Raw genomic sequence first — 19681 nt, 5'->3', positions numbered from 1 at the left:
GGATCTTCCCGGACCGGGGCACGAACCCGTGTCCCCTGCATTGGCAGGCGGACTCTCAACCACTGCGCCACCAGGGAAGCCCTGTTCTCAGCCTTTGGAGAGGCATGTGTCCCTGCAAGTTGATATCACAATTCACAAATTGATGGATCAGCCATTTGAAATGGTTACATTTATTTCTAATGAGAACATCCTCTCTTTAAATAAGACATGGGCTACTTATTCGTAAATGGGAGTTTTCTGCTGCAAAACTAATGTTTTATTGAGCATTAATGTGGGGGTGAATGATTTTCTTGGTTTTGCCTCAGAAGAGCTCTGAACTCTGGAGTGTCCTTTGTCCTTATGGGAACTCATAGACCAGATTATGTGTGCCTTTTGCCATCTGGAGATATTTCTTGAACATTTTCAATTCTCTAGACTCTCTGCCTTTTATTTCTAATCATAATTTAAGCTCCTTGAGGGAAAGGGCATGCTTTATACTTTTTCCAACTCCCCTCCACTCACAGAAGGAGTCAAATATTTATTTATTGGATAAAAATATGCAGGAAAAATAAGTGTTTGCTTCCCCCACCTTTATTATGGGATTCCAGAAAGGTACTATCTTTTACAAACATGGGTGGATTTTTCTTATTTTTTTCTTCTATTCTCCCTTTGGGCAACTGATAGGAAATAGGTTCTCAACTCTGGCTGTATAACAGAATCACACCAGGAAGCTTTGGAGAAATACTGATGCCAGGATATCATCCCCAAGATTCTGATTTAATTGGTTTTACGTGGAGTATAAGCAATGTTATTTTTAAAAGGTTCTGCTGTAATCCTAATTGTAGCTAGGAGTGAAAACCTACAGGAGCACATAATAGGTGTTCACTAAATATTTGTTGATTTCATTTGCAGTTGAGAGGTGTGGTCGGCATTAGGTGGTAGAATACTCAGTGTTCACCTTGTTGTCTCCCCAGCCCTGATGGTAACAGCTCTCAGTGTAACTCTGGTGGGACAGTGAGCAGGTAGGTCAATGTTAAGTTCTCTGACATGCTATGGTTCAGCCGCGGTTGTGGTTTCAAGTCCTGATATGGAAACCCAGTGTCTATTTCTGTCTTTGTCTTTCTCTCTTCTTTGACCTCCTTCTCCCACCTCCCAGTGGAAATGTCATTAGGGCTGGAACTTTCTGTTTTGTTCATCACTGTATTTCTAGGGCTTAAAACAGTATCTGTCATATAACAGCTACTCAGAAAATATGAGTTCAATATATTTCTCTTTCTCACACATAAACATACAAATGCAAATAAAGAATTGCAAAAATAACCATTTTATGAGATTTTAAGACCCAGCCTTCTTAATATTACATTCAGAAACAAAACACTGGCATTACTGCTCTTGTTGGGCATGATTCATTCTTCTGCTAGCAAGAAGGTACCAGATGCTTTAGAACTAAGGGAAGAACTACTCCAGTTTCTTTATCTACCTGAAATCTTAACATTGACTATGAATAATGTGAGTTTTGCTAAAACCAATTTGAATAAGTAAAAGTTTATTTCCACTTTCCTTTCTATCACTTTAATGCCTAACTTTTAATATTAACATATCAATAACATATTGGTATATTAAAACATGATTACATTACTCTTTGCACCTTAGATGTTTTTCTGCAGGAAAAGTATTAAGGAGAATAAACTGATGAATATTTTTAAAAATCTGCTTTGAATGTAACAATTCCACAGTTAAAAAAGTGTTTCATTATAAAGGCAGAGTGCCTTGCAGGAACAGGGAAATGCAGGAACAGGCGGACTAAGAGAACAGGGTCACAGCTTGGACCAAGGAATAGAGGTGAAAGCTGGAGTCAACTGGAGAAACTGGCCAAAACAGAAGTGCTGCAGTACTGGGGCTCCAGAAGAAAATAGGTTATTAGATAGGAAGAGATGCTCTTCTTGTCTAGGGAATTTCCCCGTTTCTCCCCTCTGGCCCCTCTCCTACCCCAGTTAATTGCCTACAGTCCTAGATACATGGCCAGGGGTCCCTGAGAAAGCAGAGCAGAACTCAGGACTGGAACCCATAAGGCAGGAACCAGAACACCTGGCTGTTAATTTCCGGAGGATCACTTTGGACTCTGTGAGCTTCCGAGCCATAAGCCTCACTTAAATTGACAGTTCATTTATCTCCAAGAGTATAAATAATAATACTCACATCATATAGTTGTTGCAAGATCCGAACAAGATAATGTATATGAAAATGCTCTGTAAACTGTGAATCCTTAGGTAAATGTTATTCTCACTGTTAGACTGAAGAATTTGTTGAGAAAAAAAATCACTGCTAACTTTTCCTTCATAGTCCATGAGAAAATGTACCTGGGCTAAAGGTATAATCACAGTTACACCACATTTCTAACAATCCGTACAAAAATTTGGAAACACAGAAAGTTCCCAATTACTTGGTACTATGAGACAAGTTTTAATAGAAACAAAGATAGAAGCTTTTAGCCAGGAAAATGAAGGCACCTGTCAGATTTAGGACTAAGGCACAAATTACTGAGGGGAAGAACTGGTCCCAAGGATGAACAACTGGCCATTAGTGGGAGTTAAAGTGTGTATGTAACAGGTGTTTCTGTAAAAAGAGCTAATCTAGACAATTCCACGTTTCCATGTTTCAAGGAAGCAAACAGAAAGGATTATTTTGTTTGTTTGTACCATCTAGCTACCAGGCAGAATTGAACTAAAAAATAGGAATGGCTTTTAAAACAGTTTTTCTTACAAGAGAAACTTGGAAGATTGAAATTTCAGACTTTCTAAAAAGAAAAAAAAATTATGGTTTGGATTAAAATCAAAGACCTCATAACAATGCTTTTAGTTTTTATTCATTTATTATAGCTATTGAAATAGAACAACAGTAAAAACAAGCTTATTATGAACATGTATTGACAAACAATGAAATTACCACTCATCTTTGCATTCTGGTATACCAGCTCTTTTTTACTTCAATTTGATTAGCAAAATATAGATATTCCTCAGAAACAGAATAATGACCTGGAAGAATACGACCCTTGAAATCTTTTAAGAATCCAACAGGATGAGAGATTGGGGGCTATATTTTACAACTATGTGCATTATTGTTTGCCAAATCAAGTTAATGAAATGTTTACTGCTAGAGTGTTATTTTTAAGTTGACAAAAGCATTTTTGCTGACTTGCTCATTGGTCATACGCATGCAATTTAAAATGGAATTTCAAAATACTTTTATTACCTGTACCCATGAAGAGACTAACCGGGGTCTCAAGACTGTTAAACGAATTCTGACTTTTGGTTCACGTTAATAACAGAATTGTTAGTCTTGTCAAACATGTGGCTTTCTGTTTTAATAAGATTAAGGCCATAGGGTTCAAGCTTCTTTAGTTTAAATCTCTTGCACCTAACATTTCTTTGCTCTCCCAGCCAGATCAGGGTTTCTCAACCTTGGCACTATAGACATCCTAGGCTGGATGACTCTTTGGTGTAGGGCCTGCCCTGGGCATTGTAGGATGTTTAGCACCCCTGGCCTCTACCCATTACGTGCTACAGCACCACCCAATCCCAGCTGTGACTTGTCAGACACTGCCAAATGTCCTATGTAGGGCACAAGCGTCCCCCACTGAGAACTAGTGAAGTAGAGGAAGAACCATTCTCCTTCCTCTACTTGAGTTCTAGGGTCCATACCCACCACCACTCCATTTTACTTTAGTCAGTCTCTCTCTCTCTGGGTCTCTCTCCCCATCTGCAATCTGTGATTTCTCTCTTTGACAACCTAACATCTCAATTCTCCCCATTAAAAAAAGGTAAACATACAAATCAGCCAACCTCAAGTAAATTCTACAGCTCACGTAGTTACCGTCCTCTTGTTTTCTTTCACTAGGAATTTTTAGGAAGACTAACCTTCTTTAGCACTTAAACTGAGTTGTTAAAAATAATCTATGCCAGTGATATACTTTTCCTTTATTTTTTTTTAAGCTACAAGCCCCACCAAGCACACATATATCTTTATTCTCTTTATTTTACAATGGTATATGTTTATGACCATGAAATGGAGGGCCATATATTTAGTGTATCAAGCTTCATGAAAGACCACCTGATCCCAAGATATTTCACAATCAGTTTACATACTGATGTATGGGCACCATCCATCAAGCATCCTGTTGATGTAAGCTATCTTTATGTCTTACAATTTCAATACATTTGGTTATTAAAATAAAAATGATTAGCATTTTCTACCTTGTATCCTCTTATAAGACTAAAAAACAGGTATAAAAGAAAATTTAACACCTTATAGCAATTAATTCTTCTGTGACTTTTCTTGCGGTTGACTTTGGTCCACGTGCAGATTGTATCTCATGAATGAGATCCTAACAGAATCAAAGCATTGTGATACAGTGTGTTCTGGCCTTAGCCTTCAATATGCTTCATGGATATATGCAACAGGACTTTAGAAATGGCCTTTGAAACAAGCTTTTCTTATGATTATAAGAGACGCTCAGAAGGCTGAAAGGAAATTTCAGACTTATTTTTAAAAGTACGGTTTGGCTAGCTTACTTTCCTGGGACTTATTATCTCACTGGACAACAAATTCCATTTTGGGAGCTCTTTGAATGTTCTGAAACAGTGTTTCTCAACCTTTTTTTTAAATAAACTATGGCTTCCAGTAGGATTTTTCACTCAATTCGCTCAGTACTCCAATTAACCCAAGTCTTGCTGAGCTTTAATTCTGGTAGTCCATGTTTTATAAAGAAAAAGACAATGTTTTCAATATGCTATTTCTAACTACCTATCCTACACTCCCACTCCCTATACCTTCCTTGTGGCAAATCCTTTAAATATTTATATTTAACAGGATTTATCTTGTTCTCACTAAATTTTTTCTTCCATGATCAAACTCCTCAGTTTATTTAGCTCTGGAATCCCTGTTGCACAAATTCCTTACCATTGTGGTCATTTGTTTGTTAATATACCTTTTAAAATATGGCACCCAGATCTAAATGAATTATTTCATATGCACATTGAATTAAGGGACTATTTCAGTTTTTATTCTGTACACTGGGCCTTGGTGTTTGGCAACACAGAAGGTCCTCAATAAATAGCTGTATATATGATTTTAACTTAGCTTCTCAATCAGGCAGGATTCTGAGTAAAAAAAAAAAAAAAGGTTTTTCTGTTACGACTACAGGAGTCTTTCCTTTCTACACAGAGATCCCTCCTCCATAGTGGTTAAAGTGGTTGGCCAGAGAGGAGGCTCATTCTTTCTAAAAGACACCCAAAGGGGGAAATTCTTGGCAAAGATCCTGAGAGTAGAAGCCCCTTGCAGTGACCAGGGATAGAGGACAATTGACCACATCAGAAATGTATAAGACAGTTAATGCAAGTGACAGAATTTCACAAACCTTTAGAGTTCACAAAAAAGTTATCCAGGGCTTATGAGCTAATGCAGACTAACTGGTGCCTTCTGTTTCTGCTCTGCCATTATCTATCAGTAATAAATGGTTTAATCCTAAAAATATATTATGTGGTTTTCATTCTTGGCTCTAGATTACTCATGGAGAAGACAAAATATAACCTTTAATTTGGTTTGACAAGACATCCTACATAATAAATAAATAAATTGCTACTAGTAAAATTGCACTCAAAGAATGCATTTTTGGCTCCCAAACAATCACATTCCAGTTTCACTAAAAAAAAAAAAAAATCTGCTTAAGCCAATATATGATGTACTTCCAGAAATATGGATCAATCATACCATACCTGAACATTTGGTAGAACTCAGTTTTATGTTACCCTGTGCTTTATACCTGAACACACACACACACACACACACACACACACACACACACACACACACATATCCTTTTTTCATTCTGATTAACATATCACAGAAAACAAAACAATAAAAGAAAATCTATTAGGTAATTGTTGTATATCATGTAGTATAGGATTTTTCTCCTCTTGGCCTTCGTTCCGTCTCTTCAGACAAAATCCACGTTCTTACTACTTTTGGCAAGTTGTTCTACATTCTGAAATTATTCCATCAGATGGCCTATTCTCTACTTTTATCCTCTGATTTTACTTTTCTCAGTAACTACTGTAGAGTCATATAGCATACTGGTTTGAACAGTTGGGAATGGAGATTCTAGGTGAACAACGGGATGCTTTAATTTCTCTACATCAATACTTAGAGAAATCTTTCTTGGCTACTTCAATAATTCAGAGAAGTTAGACAAAAATGTCCTTGAGAAATTATTTTCAAAAGGCTCTAAAGGCAAGTGAGATAATTGCTGTAAAAAGGTTTTGAACCATCTGAAAGGCATTTTTGATAAGTTCATTATTGTGTTTATCATTCCTCATGGACATAGAACAATGAATTCCCTCATATTTGTAGAGTGGGTACAAAAGCTCAGCTAATATGGGGGTACTTCAAAGACGTCCGCCCTACACATTCTCATATGGCACTGCATGTATTACTTTGATGTAAGAGACTAAAAAACATGCTTAACACAGCTGCCTTCAGCTGCAAGCCAACATTACATGGATTTATTTATTTTTTATTGCTGCATAAATTACCATTTCATAGGGTTGGGCTGTTCAATTGTCATCACAAATTTTATAAGCACATTTTTGAAAAACGAGGAAGGAACTTTCTCTGAAATACTACATAAGGCATTAACAGAGTCATACAGATGAATGGTGGTCTGGATAGTTCCATGGTTAAACAATTTAATGGTTCAAAAATAGTTCTAAAAATCACCTGAACAAAAATGTGCACTCACTCATAAACATGAGACTTCAGAATAAATTGGTAGATGCAAAATGTATAATAAGCATGGCTGGCATAAGAAAAAAGATGGTACAACAAAGAAAAGGTAGTATTTGTACTTATATATAATATCATTAAGAACATATACTAGGGACTTCCCTGGTGGTGCAGTGGTTAAGAATCTGTCTGCTAGTGCAGGGGACATGGGTTCAATCTCTTGTCCGGGAGGATCCCACATGCCACGGAGCAACTAAGCCCACAATCCACAACTACTGAAGCCCGCACACCTAGAGCCTGTGCTCCGCAACAAGAGAAGCCACCGCAATGAGAAGCCCACGCACCTCAATAAAGAGTAGCCCCCACTCACTGCAACTAGAGAAAGCCCACGCGCATCAACGAAGACCCAATGCAGCCAATAAATAAATTAAAAAAAAAAAAACAAAGAACATATACTAAAGTACATATATCAAAATACTTCTATGGGGTACTACCCCAAATTTCTACATGTTTTCATAGGAATAGAAACTTACCAACTTTCCAATTGACAAATATTATCAATTAGTACTAGAATAAAACATGGAGAATGAATTGCTCTTAAACACCACTGGCCTGAGCACTCATCTCTGAATTCTGATAAAGTGTTCTGGATTCTAGAAAGGATGAAATGTCCACAGAACAAAAGCCTCGATTATCTATGAGGCATTTTAGTGCAGGATATGTTCAGATATGAAATATATTTCATATATTCTCAGGCAAACTCTTTAGTTTCTATGTAGCAATCTCCTAACAGTAGCAGATTCAGAAACATACAGGAATAGCCAGGGCTATTCAGTTGTCTTTTCAGTAAAACTTGAAGGTATTTGCAGCTCTACTTACTGAGCTCTCTAAAGAATTTATTAGCTCACATAAATTTACTAAGCAAGGAGATGAGAGAGCCTTGATTAACCAACTACAAAGCTATATTCAGAACTCTTTGTTCTTGTAACATTTTCATTCCTTCAACAAGGATCTATTTGAATGCCTATGTATTGGGCACTACTCTAGGTGTTTCATGTACATCTTTGTACATCATGAACAACATGTACAAGAGACATAAGGGATAGGTCACTGAACAAAAGAGATAAAACCTCCACCTCTATGGAGGTGATATTCTAGTAGGAGAAACAGACAATAATATAATAAGCAAGCAAATAATATTGTATGTAAGAAGGTAGTAAGTGTTGTGGGAAAAAAAGGAAGAGAAGAGCAGTCTAAGAAAGGACTGAAAGTGTACGGGTGGGTTGATCAGGTAGACCTCACCAAAAAGCCCAGCTCTGAGCAAAGCTGGAAGGAGTCTAGAACATTAGTTGAGTGGTACTGGGGGACAGCATTCTACAGAGTGGGGAGCAATTGGTCCAGAGGTGGGAATACACATGGCATGTCTGAGGTTTTGTTAAGAGAACAGGATTCCAATAAAAATGTATTGAAGGTAAAAACCTCCCTATTTGATTTCTAGAAATACCATAATATCCAACTTCTGTAAATTATGAACATAGGTCTTTATGCATGGAGAACCATCTAGAATGAAGCTCATTAACATCTTACAGGAGGTTATTTCTGGGTAATGGATCTTGGATGGTTTTTACCAACTTCTTTCCATTTCTTTATATTGTTTTGAACTAATGATCATATTAGATTTACAGAAACAGGATTATTTAACAACTAATGCAGGGACTTCCCTGGCGGTCCAGTGGTTAAAACTCCTGCTTCCACTGCAGGGGGCACGGGTTCAATCCCTGGTCGTGGAACTAAGATCCTGCAAGCCATGTGGAGAGGCCAAAAGAAAGAAAGAAAAACAAAACAACTATTGCAAAGCATAAACTTCTATTTATGTATATTTACAAATGACTAAAAGGGCATATTGTATTTGTCCAGAAAGTACAATGCAAAAAACATCATACTTGGCTTTGTAATATCCTCTCATGTACCTCCACTAGTATTTACACCTGTACACGCATAAATAAACATCTGTACACATTTTTCCCTCCTTTAGGTGAAGATGAGAAAATAACATGGACTTTAGAATCAGGCATACCTGGTTTAAACCCCAATTCCAACCAAACTGCACAATGTTGGACAAGTTATTGAAATATTCTGACTTTTCCACTTGGAAAGTAGGGATTCAAACATTCATTAAATCTGTTTTAAATGACAGTTATGTATTATTGAGGGTGCTGGGATTACTACTGGGAATGACTGGGGAGACAGAACACACAGACGAGGAGCTAAGGCAACGTGCCAAATGCTGTGACAGGTAAGGGTGCCACAGAAGTCTGGATGGAGGAAGGAGGTTTGACTATTCCTAAATCATTTAAGGAAGGCTTCACTGAAGAGGTAACATTCAAGCTTAGTCCTAAGGATTAAGTAGGAGTAGGCCAGGAGGGTAGGGGCAGAGTTAGTGTTGGGGCAGCAGAGGCAGCGTGGTTAAACGTAAGGAGGTGTGAAAGGACTAGGGTCAGGTGTCAAAAACCTACAAGCACCACACATCAGCACAGTGTGCTTGTGAGGCTCACCAAAGAAATGCACGGGACAGCGCTCCGACACGGTACCCATGCGAACACGAGAGGTCAATTGTTTCCCAAACCTGGGGGTCCCTTCTGCCTCCTCCCTCACCCTTATACCTCCTTAGCAAGCCCACTATCTTTTTGGTCTCACTATTCTCCAAAGTTCATGCCTTCATTATGCTTCATTTGGCTGGAAGGGTTGCAACTGTCCAGCAAACATAGTATGTACTTCACCAGTGTCAAATGCTTTCAGCTGCCTGACTCTAGCCTAGCTAGAGACCTTGGAAATGTCACTTACTCTCCCATGTCACTTGTAACTAGTAATGCAGAAAGAGTAACAATGATCACTTACCAAGTACCAGGTAGGGTGCCAAGCCCTACAAACACATCGTCTTATTTGAGTCTTACAACAATCTTAAGAGAATGGTACTGCTACAGGCCCCCAACCCCTTATCCATAATTTTGAGATCTAAAAATCACTGAAAGCCAGTAGCTTTTCCTTAGTTTGTAACAAATTCATTTGGATAAAACCTGAATTGAATGCATATAAGGCTATGTATCATTTTTATTCCACTTATAAATTCCCATATTGACTGCTGTGAAAACACAAGTGTGTTGGTGAGGCACTGCCTGAGACCTTGTTGGGGAAGTTATCTAACACATCTAATTACTATACAATATAATCTTTCTGAAAAATTCTGAATTTCAAAATATCTGATGTAAGAATTTCATCTCTTATCATGGATGAGCAAGCTGAGACACAGAGAGGTTAAGTAACTTGTCCAAAGTCACACAGCTAATATTTAGTAGACCCAGGTCTCAAACTCAGGCAATTTGTCTCTAGCTCCTAGACTCTTAATCTTTTAGTTAAACTTGCTCTGAATGTCCAATAAATTCCAAAGGCTTCCAAAGACAGCTATAAGGTACTGTAAGTCTTACTTTATTATCCTTACTGCTTCATCTGAAGTAGGCTTCTCATCATTTCTAAGACATATTCTCTGCTTTCCAATTTCTAAGTAATCTTTGCTCAGAATTCCCTTTCCTCCAATGCTGCTACTTCCTTCCCATCCCTCCATCCCTTCAGGTTCAACTTCAATGCCAAGTTCTTCAAGATAATGTTCTGGTTTCCCTCAACCACAAATGAGTTAACTATTTCACCGTTTATAGTACTCTGTATTTCTTTTTTTTTCAGCCTCTAGACAAATTCAACCTTATATAATAGCTATCTGTGAGCCTGTCTCCCAACTAAATTGTGCCCTCTTTCAGGGCTGGCAGGAACCATGTCCCATTCACTATGTCCCCATAGCACTAGACCAGTGCTATGGATATCATCATTATTCCATAAATGTTGGCTGCAAGAATAAAAAGCTAACAATATTTTAATTAATGAGTTTTGTATTGATGTATATAGGTGATGTTTTAACACACACAATGACAGACTTAATCTTTCCCTTTTAAAAACATTACCATCTTCAAGTGGAATTTCCTGAAGAATTTTCTCTTGTTTCTCATGAGATTGAACTAACAAACAAAACAAAACAAAACAAAAAACAGGGAGAGAAAAATAAACCATTTCTACTTATGAACATCTAGACTCTAATGCTGGCTCATCACCTTGAACTTTAGTTCCCACATAGAAATTATCCTATTAGAAAAGTGAACATGATATAACATCTTTAGCATCTTTCCATTCTGATGAATTTGGTTGGTAGAGGGAATTACTGAAGAGAGCATTTCATATTTAGATTTTATTCTGAGTATGCAAATTTTAAATGCTTTACTATTAAGAATATACTTCTAATATTTTCCAGAGGTATGGCCTAAAAATGTGTTTTCTTTTGAAATGTCTATTTCTTATTTTATGTAAAGGATGGCTGCAGGTGGAATTATGAGTGGCTTCAAAATGGAATATTAATTTTAAAGAGGACCAGCTGACATAATTTGCACGTGGAAAATTTGGCCTATTTCCATTTTTCTTGCAGTTTTTTCTTTTAGGTTAATAATGTATATAAGCATATTATGTGCTCTGAACTGGCTTTCTAGCAATGGTAATGGATTCCTCTTATTCCATCCACATTTGTAAATGACTGGCTAGGATTAGGCCATCAAACAAAGTAAGTTAACTGTTCCATAAAGAAACCCACCCAACAGTTCTGATCTCAGCAGTCTCATGCTCCATTCAAAAGATTTCATTCTATTATTTTTCTGATAAAATTTGGAAGTTAAATGAGCTTAGTTAAACTATACCATTTGTGACATACATTTTAGGGCCTCTATGCTAAAATCAACTATTTTTTTTTGTTGTTGAAATGTATTTCATGGAAACACCAAAAATGAATTTTATTCCTTTTAAAGGCAAAATCCCATGAAAACAAATTATTTAGGTATATTTACTATCTTACTTAGCATCTCTCATATTTGATCCGTCTACGTCCTCTCTGACTCCACTTCTACTGCCTATAGGCTCTCATCATATCATGCTGAGCCACTGGAATATACCTTTAATTTGCTTCCCCTGCCTTGGATCTCTCTACCCTCTAAGTTGTCCTCCACTTAGATGCTAGAATGACTTTTCTAAAATGTGAAGCCATTAATGTTATTTTCTGGTTTAAATCTCTTCCCTGGCTTCCCATTGTCTCTGGGATGGTCAGCTGCATTGTGTGACATACCTTCTTTCCATGCTATGCTGCCTACTGCTCCTCTAGCCCTATGCTCCTTATTATGAAACCGTGTACAGTTCATGCCATGTTGCTTCATCCCTCCATGCCAGTGCCCAAGCTGTTCTCTCTATCCAGAAAACAAGAAAAAGCGGCAAATCTCAACATTTAACTAGCTCTCTTGACATTTGTTGACTGGGGTTGGTTGGTGTGGAGCTTCTGGTAAACATTTAATCTCAACTCAAGAGGTCCAATCTCTGGCTTCCCTGGATTCAGGTCGTCATCATCGTGGCAACTTCTGTTGGTCCCTACCTCATATGAAACCTCATCAAGATAACTTTCATTAGTGCTCGTAAGCCAGACATTTAATTAGAAATGACTTTCAGGAGAAGCCCACTAGAAGTAACAGATGCTATATACACTGCTCTTATCTAAAACTAACTGAGGTTTTAGTATTTAGCACAAGTAATTCTGAACTGCTCTACAGTAACAAATCACACTATCATAAAAATACTCAATTTTTTCATTCATTTAACAAGGTTTCACAATGTAGCTAGGCTTCTTTATCATTATTTGGGAAAAAATTTCAGCAAAATTTTCCTATGGAAAATGTTAGCCAACAAAGAGGCATGTTTTACAGCAGAAAGAAATTGTCAAATTATGAATGAAGTTTCTCAAAAATGTGTAGAGTGTCTTTAATTTATTGGCCCAAATAATAAGGGTCAATCTTTTGAAAGAAATGATTTTTCTAAGTATATATTTATTTTTATTATTACCATCTAAACCTTATGAACTTTAAGCTTACAAGTCCAGTCTCCTAAAATGAGAAGATTTCAAATGTGCTTTATGCAAAATATAGCTTCCTATGAAAGTGTTCATTTTGACTACTTTGTGATGTTTTATATCAAGGATAAACCACCAGTTGACGTTCAGAATGAAGATGTCTAGAGCTACAAAGGAATACCTGACATCATGAGATGCAATGTGGCTTCCTCTCCTTTCCATTCTACCATGTTTAGCAAAAATAAAACCGATAGGCATATTTCAAAAGCAAATAATTTTAAAGTCCTTTCAAGTCCCTGTCATCCACAGTTTAATTTAATATGATTCTCAATGACTTGGCTTTACTGAAATGCTAATTTACTTTAAAAAAAAGCACTTTCCTTAATTTCTTCATCCTGGAAATATTATTTTTCCATTTTAAAAAGCCCAACCCCAAAACTATAACCCTTCAAATTAAATACTATTCCTTAGGGACTTTTCTTCTACAGCAAAGATTTTGACTATCACTTAATAAGCACACCCAATGCCTCAACCATGAGCACCAAGACCTGTGACCTGGGCAGGGAATGCCTACTAGTAAGGGAACATGTCTTAAGCTACTTAATTTTCCAGGCCTTGCTGCTCAGTGCCTCTGGCAACTAGTGAGTGTTCAGTGAGAATATGTTCAATGAAGAATGAATGGAAATGTCCACAGTAGCAAGTGGAGGTAGTGAAATGAATCAGACTGTTGATACATACAATATCTTAAATTTACTCAGAAAAAAAAAAAGGAACGGACCAAAACAACCCTGCTTCCGACAATTATGTTACAGTCGTTTGGCCTTTACTTTCCAACCCCTAAAGCACTTTTAAAAATATTTAATGTATTAAGTCTCATTGCATCCTAAAGGGTAATAAACACAATTATCACTTAATCTACAAGTGGAAAAATGGAAGTATAGCTAGAAAAAAAGAGAGCGATTGAGAGACACACACAGAGAGACATACATCTTATAGGAAAAGAAGTAAAATTTCACAATGACTTCAGACTTCCACTCTAACATTCTAACTACCAGTACAGTTCATGGTTCAAGGTTTGAATCCCACACTGGAACGCTGGAACTAGTCTGCCTAGGTTTGAATCCTGGGTTTGCTTTTATTAACTGTGTTATCTCACATATACCATGTGTCTGTTTCCCTCATCTGATTAATAGGGGTGATAACAGTACCTACTTCATAGGATTAATATAAGGATTAAATTAAATAAAATATATGTAAAATGCTTAGAAAAGTATGTGACTCATTGTAAGTTCTATTTAAGGGTTTGCTAATAAATATTATTATTCTTTCCATTAAAATCAGTGAAAATTAAATTTATTTTTTGGGGCAGGCATATTTTGGCAGTGGAATTATTTCTTGAAAACCAAATATTATGCAGAACTCCAATAAATAAACAGACAAAAGCAGTTCTGACTTAAAAAATTATCTCATACATTTAAATGTATGATGTAGTTTTAAGTTAACTGTGTTCACAATGAGACTGTTTTGGTATAAAAATTTATAATTTGTAAGATGATAGATACATACTTCAATTATCCTAAACCTCCATCTTACTTATTTCTGTATTTCATTTTTGTTGCACAGTGTCAAGAAAAGTTTGATTTAAGTAGTTTCAAAGTTTTTTTTTTTTAATCCTTCAATGAAATTGATCCAAGGGCTTGAAACAGGAATAGCAAGAATTTTTGTCCAAGTAGAATTATTAGAAATATTTAAACTGCTTACACTCCTTATAATAAATCAAGAAAAGAACAATATGGGCTAATAACATAAAGTCATGACGCATCATGCTAGCCATTCACTTGTTCCTGCATAACTAACTGGTGTACAGTGAACACAGGTGTCATTGACACTGCCTGGCATTTAACTGACTACTGTGTATATGTGCCTGCAATAGTTAGCCCTGCCTTTGCAATTTTACATGTGTAGACAGGAACAGGGCTGAATTTGGATGTGCAAAGCCACACCCTCCCTAATCAATGCCATGGGTACCAGACGTTCAAAGATAGTGTGAAATGGTGGCAGAAGATTTCATGAGGTCTGAAAAAAAAAAAAGTTAACAGAGCAACATAGTTATTTAAGTTGATAGTTCTCCAGTGTGACTTTGGTATATAAGACATTTTAGTGTAATTTATTTTATTACAATTTTTAGACAGTTAAAGTATTTATAAAATAAAATTTCAATTACATGTTTGTGGAACTCTGGAAGCATATCTGTAGAATAATTTAAAAACCACTGGACTAGGACTCTAATTCCACCTAGCATACAGACAGCTGAAAAACGTCACACTCACCCTAAAAAGAAGAAAAAGTAGAATAAAACATAAAAACATAACTTTACTTGAGTCCAGAGAGCTCAGGTAACAGGGTAAACAGCCAGCCTGAAATCCAAGAAGGGACAGGTTCTTGCAAGGCAATTTGGAACCTGTAGACCTGCTCACTTGTGGCAGGCAGAACACAGAGCAAGAGACACCCACCAGGCACTATAAGCAGTTAAGAAGTCAGCTTAATATTTAAGAAATTGCTAAAGGACAAGTATAGGCTAGAGTGAGAGTACAGAACTCTTGGGAGCTGCAATCACAAGGGCGTTCAAACCCACTCTCCACCAGGTGCTCATGAGAAAGATGGGGGAAGGGTGGGAAACCAGAGAAAATTTCTGAACAGGAGAGAAGACAGAAGAAAATGGTCAGATTTTTCCTCCAAATAATTAAAGACATAAAACAACAGGTCCAAGAAAGCCAGAGAACCCTGAGTAGGATAAACAACAACAATTACAAAATCATATATTCAAACTACTGAAAATTAAAAATAAAGAAGAGATCTTGAAGGCAGCCAGAAAAAGAAAAGACTATATATGGAGAGGAATAAACATAAGGATTGCACCAAACTTCTTGTCACAAACTATGCAAGCCAGAAGACAATCAAGTGACATCTTTAAAGTGCTGAAAGAAAATCACTGGGCTAAGACTGTTCTCGGAGGCAAGCTTAGGTCCAGCAAGGGTCCTACTAGTAATCTGGCTGCAGTTCCCTTGAGGAGTTACTTTTCCCAAGTTCATGGTGTCTGTATATTTGTCTTGGACATGGCTTAATAATTTACCTAAAACATCCAATAAACAGACAACACCACATTACCATCTAATACTATTCTATATATATGATTTCTGTATGATTGTTGTTTAGTTATAAGCAGAAATGAGTAGGTCACAGTATCTTTTTACTCTCCTCAAACAGACTAACAACAGCACAAACGTATATAGCCTCACTATGTTCTACTTTCTAAGTGCTCTATACTTATTAAAAGAGACACTGTATTACTTTTTGCATACTAGCCCAAAGAAAATATGCACTAATGTATGCTGTTGATTTTTCTAACCTTTCTTTCTACAACTCACTGCATATTTGACTTCCACATCTGAGCAAGAATGTTACTTTTGGAATGACTCTGATACTCAAGATTGCTGAAATGTCTCTTTCCCTAGATTATACTATTCAAAATAGAACTTTCTTCCTCCTCCATGTCTCCTGGTATTGCAATCACTTTCTATCTGCTTACTCTATTTTTTTTTCATAGCGCTTATTACTACATGACATATAACATTTTAAATATATTTGCCTGTTCATTGTCAGTCTCCTGTGCTAGAATGTACAACAGTAGGGACTTTGTTTCTCTTGGTCACTCATTGCTGTATCTCCAGCACTTAGAATAGTTCCTGGAACTAGATGGAATTCATTATGTATTTGTTGAATAGATGTGCAAATGAAGGGAGAATACATGAACAAATAAGCAAAATCCCTTTTGCCTAAGGAATCTGGTAAACTCGGGGTGGGGAAGAGCAGAAGTAGGTAGAAGTTGAATCCCTGCTATGTGAAAGGGGCTTCACTGGCTTCATCTTAGATGTCCAGCACAGTCCTTGGGAGTATTAGCAGACACTCAATAATATTAATTGTAGTTACTGATTGCTGTTCTTATCTCATGAACTCATCTTAACAAAGCTGTGAGTGTGCTACCATTTTCTGGTTTTGCAAATTCAAAAAAGTCCAACAACACGCCCATGTTACAGAGTTAGGAAGTGGCAGTGCTAAATCCACCCAGGTGTGGCAGGCACCAGAGCCCATACCCAGAGGTGGGAAAGACAACACTGAAATGTTCATTGTCCATTTCCTTGAAGCTCACTTCATGCGCTCATTACTTTGTCTTGCTTCCTGAGGGGCTAAACTGTGATCTTTTGTTGAATAAAATTGAATGAATTTTTATTATATGTCATAAAATAATAGGCTCTTTCCTCCAAATTTGGGGTTTTATTCTTGTTTATAACTTGTTTGACCTGACAGTGATAACTTTAAAGTCAACAAGGTAAAAAAATGGACTTTACTAAAGTTACCAAAAATATTCAGTTTAATAAAGCCCTCTAAAAACTGCAGGTCCACACCATAATAAATCAACCTGCGCTTGAAAGTGCAAACTGTATATACTGGCACCTGATTCAGCTAAGATAAAAACGACAAGTCCTTCAGTGATAAATTGTCCTCTCCATATTATCCAATGGAAATATTCATATTGTCCAATACCTACAAGCAATTAGAAGGACTGAGTTTAACTTTCAAATTAAAAGGCCATTAAGATGGAGCACAGTCCCCCAATCTGTCTCTGAAAAATATTCACAGAACCTTCTTGGTCTTAAAGCTTGGGAGGAATATAGTACGTTTTCAGATTCCTTTTGTCACAGAGCAATTCAGCCAGCTATTGGAACTGTATGTAGACTACAAGAAACTGTGGGATAAAATAAAATGAGAAACTAACTATGCAGGATCTCTTAAAAGTTATTTAACAATTATACATCATCAGTCAAGGAGAGCTAAACTTTGAGCTAATCTGCTCCCTACCTCCACCCCAGACCATAAAACCAGGCCTAAGAAAAGAGGTACTGAACATCGGACAGGATACCTGCATCCCAAATCTCTGTCTCCCTCACTGCTACCAAAACTGGGAAAGATGTGCATTTAAAAAGAGGTTTAAGTATAAGTCCATTCATCTCTCATCAAGTGTGTAGTGTGTTCATTATCTCCCTCACCATGGTGGGGTTTTGCTTTTCAGTCTATTAGTTACCTACAGGATGCGAGTATGAATTCTGTAAGGCCTGAGAGGAGATTCTGATAAGTCCCATATAATAAAGCAGATATTAGATGTCTACCAAGACCTGGCAATACAATTTAAAATGTCAAAATGAGCAAGACAAAAAAGAAGAATTTACATATGTATTTGTACTTACATATTTTAGATTTGTTTTTATGAATATATTATGGTTTAATAATTAGAAGGAGACTGAATTAGTAAGCATATTGAAATGGGATTTGCAGAATTAAGGCATTAAAGCAGACTAGTTTTTGAAATGTATAACTTTGCACACACATAAAAATGAGTGTCTACCCACTGACCTCTTATTAAAAAGGAATTCTCAAACGAGTATTTAAAATTTATTAACACACCCACTAATTCCTATAGAGACCACAGGAAGAGAGAGAGAGATAGAACATTTTTATTTCTCTCCTTTATGCTGTGTCTACATAATGCTCCTAAATTCTCATGAAATTCATTGAGTCCTAACACAGATCTCAAAATCCAAACTTCAGCTTTATCTTTCGGGTGGCCTCGTTTTGCCCTTCAATTTTCTTAATAATTGTCATTCCATCCACTACTCCTATAGTTCTGCACCTAATTTTGTGAATAGATAAAAGGGAAGCGTTTAGTGGTCTCTGCCCCAAATTCTTTGGCCTGTTTCTGGCTCTCAGCTTTTATTGCCAAAGGCATGAAGATCAAAAGATGCTCTTTGCTGAAGTGTTTACTGCCTTGTAACATACCCTCTCACAACAAAGGAGTTCTTTATTTACATCTAACATGAAATAGTAAGTTCCAAATTAAAAGGCCTGCATCAGACAGATGCAAGTGATAGAATTTTCTTGCCCCACACTCAAGAAAATTCACATAATTAACATTAACATCTAAATGTCCTCCAGAGCAAAAAATACCTCTTAGGGAGGGGGTGCAGCTCTGGCTTTCTTATGGATTTCCTTGGCTTCACCCATACCTTCAATCTTCCCCAACAGGGTGGTGACATGGGCTCATTTCACTAGCACAGAAACGACTCACGACTGCCCTGGAAACATGAACCATTATTTACACTGGAAAGAATGACTGGGAGCCGCTGTGCCCAGCAGCAGACAGCACTAGAGGCAGAAAATGGGGTTGTGTCTCCAATCTGTTATTACTGTCATAACTAATGGAGAGGAATAAAATGGATTACCAGTGCTAAATCAAACTGGGAGGTTTCTGATGCTGCTGCAGGACATTGGCTTCTTACAGTTTATGATATCATCAGGCTTCTTGATGAATTTACAGTCCGGTAATCCTGCCTTGGCATTAGTTTTCCACATGCAAATCCCTGGAATATAAGTCAACTCAGCAAATGAACAGGACTAGGGAACTCCATTGGGTCAAGTTTATTTCAACCTCAGGGAAAGCTAAGACTGGTTGTCTTTATTCCTTACCACATTTTTAAAGCTAATTAAAAGACCTGTCTGAATGACATCTTTTCCCATGCTTTGCATATTCATTGATGCTTATTATGTCTCTGCAATATTATTCTGTTCCTGTCAGAACCAGGTCCCTTCTCATTAATAACATTTGCACTGATTCACTTACTGCTTAGCTGGACTGTATTATCTATATTTTACCATTTTACCCATTTGTCCACTATATTCCTTGTTGGTGTGCTAGTTATATGCCTAATTCACAGTTTCCATCTAGTCTACATACACCTAGGCCAGGAACTAGGTCTACATAATTAAACTTGTACAAGACCTACCAAAAGACTATACAGGTGGCTTTTTAGGATGACCAAA

At 37.0% G+C, this 19681-nt stretch overlaps 2 protein-coding genes across 2 annotated transcripts in view; one reads left to right on the top strand and one right to left on the bottom strand.

Moving 5' to 3' along the window:
* CMSS1 (cms1 ribosomal small subunit homolog) overlaps positions 1 to 19681 on the bottom strand; it is a 384701-nt gene that overhangs the window by 197559 nt on the left and 167461 nt on the right. The gene's annotated exons all lie outside the window — the stretch shown is intronic.
* FILIP1L (filamin A interacting protein 1 like) overlaps positions 1 to 19681 on the top strand; it is a 287787-nt gene that overhangs the window by 126305 nt on the left and 141801 nt on the right. The window lies entirely within an intron of this gene.

Source organism: Neophocaena asiaeorientalis, unplaced genomic scaffold (genome assembly GCF_003031525.2).
Source record: "Neophocaena asiaeorientalis asiaeorientalis breed wild unplaced genomic scaffold, Neophocaena_asiaeorientalis_V1.1 scaffold197, whole genome shotgun sequence".
NCBI lineage: Eukaryota > Metazoa > Chordata > Mammalia > Artiodactyla > Phocoenidae > Neophocaena > Neophocaena asiaeorientalis.
Note: the sequence above shows the minus strand (reverse complement) of the source record. Positions and strands in the feature narration are given on the sequence as shown.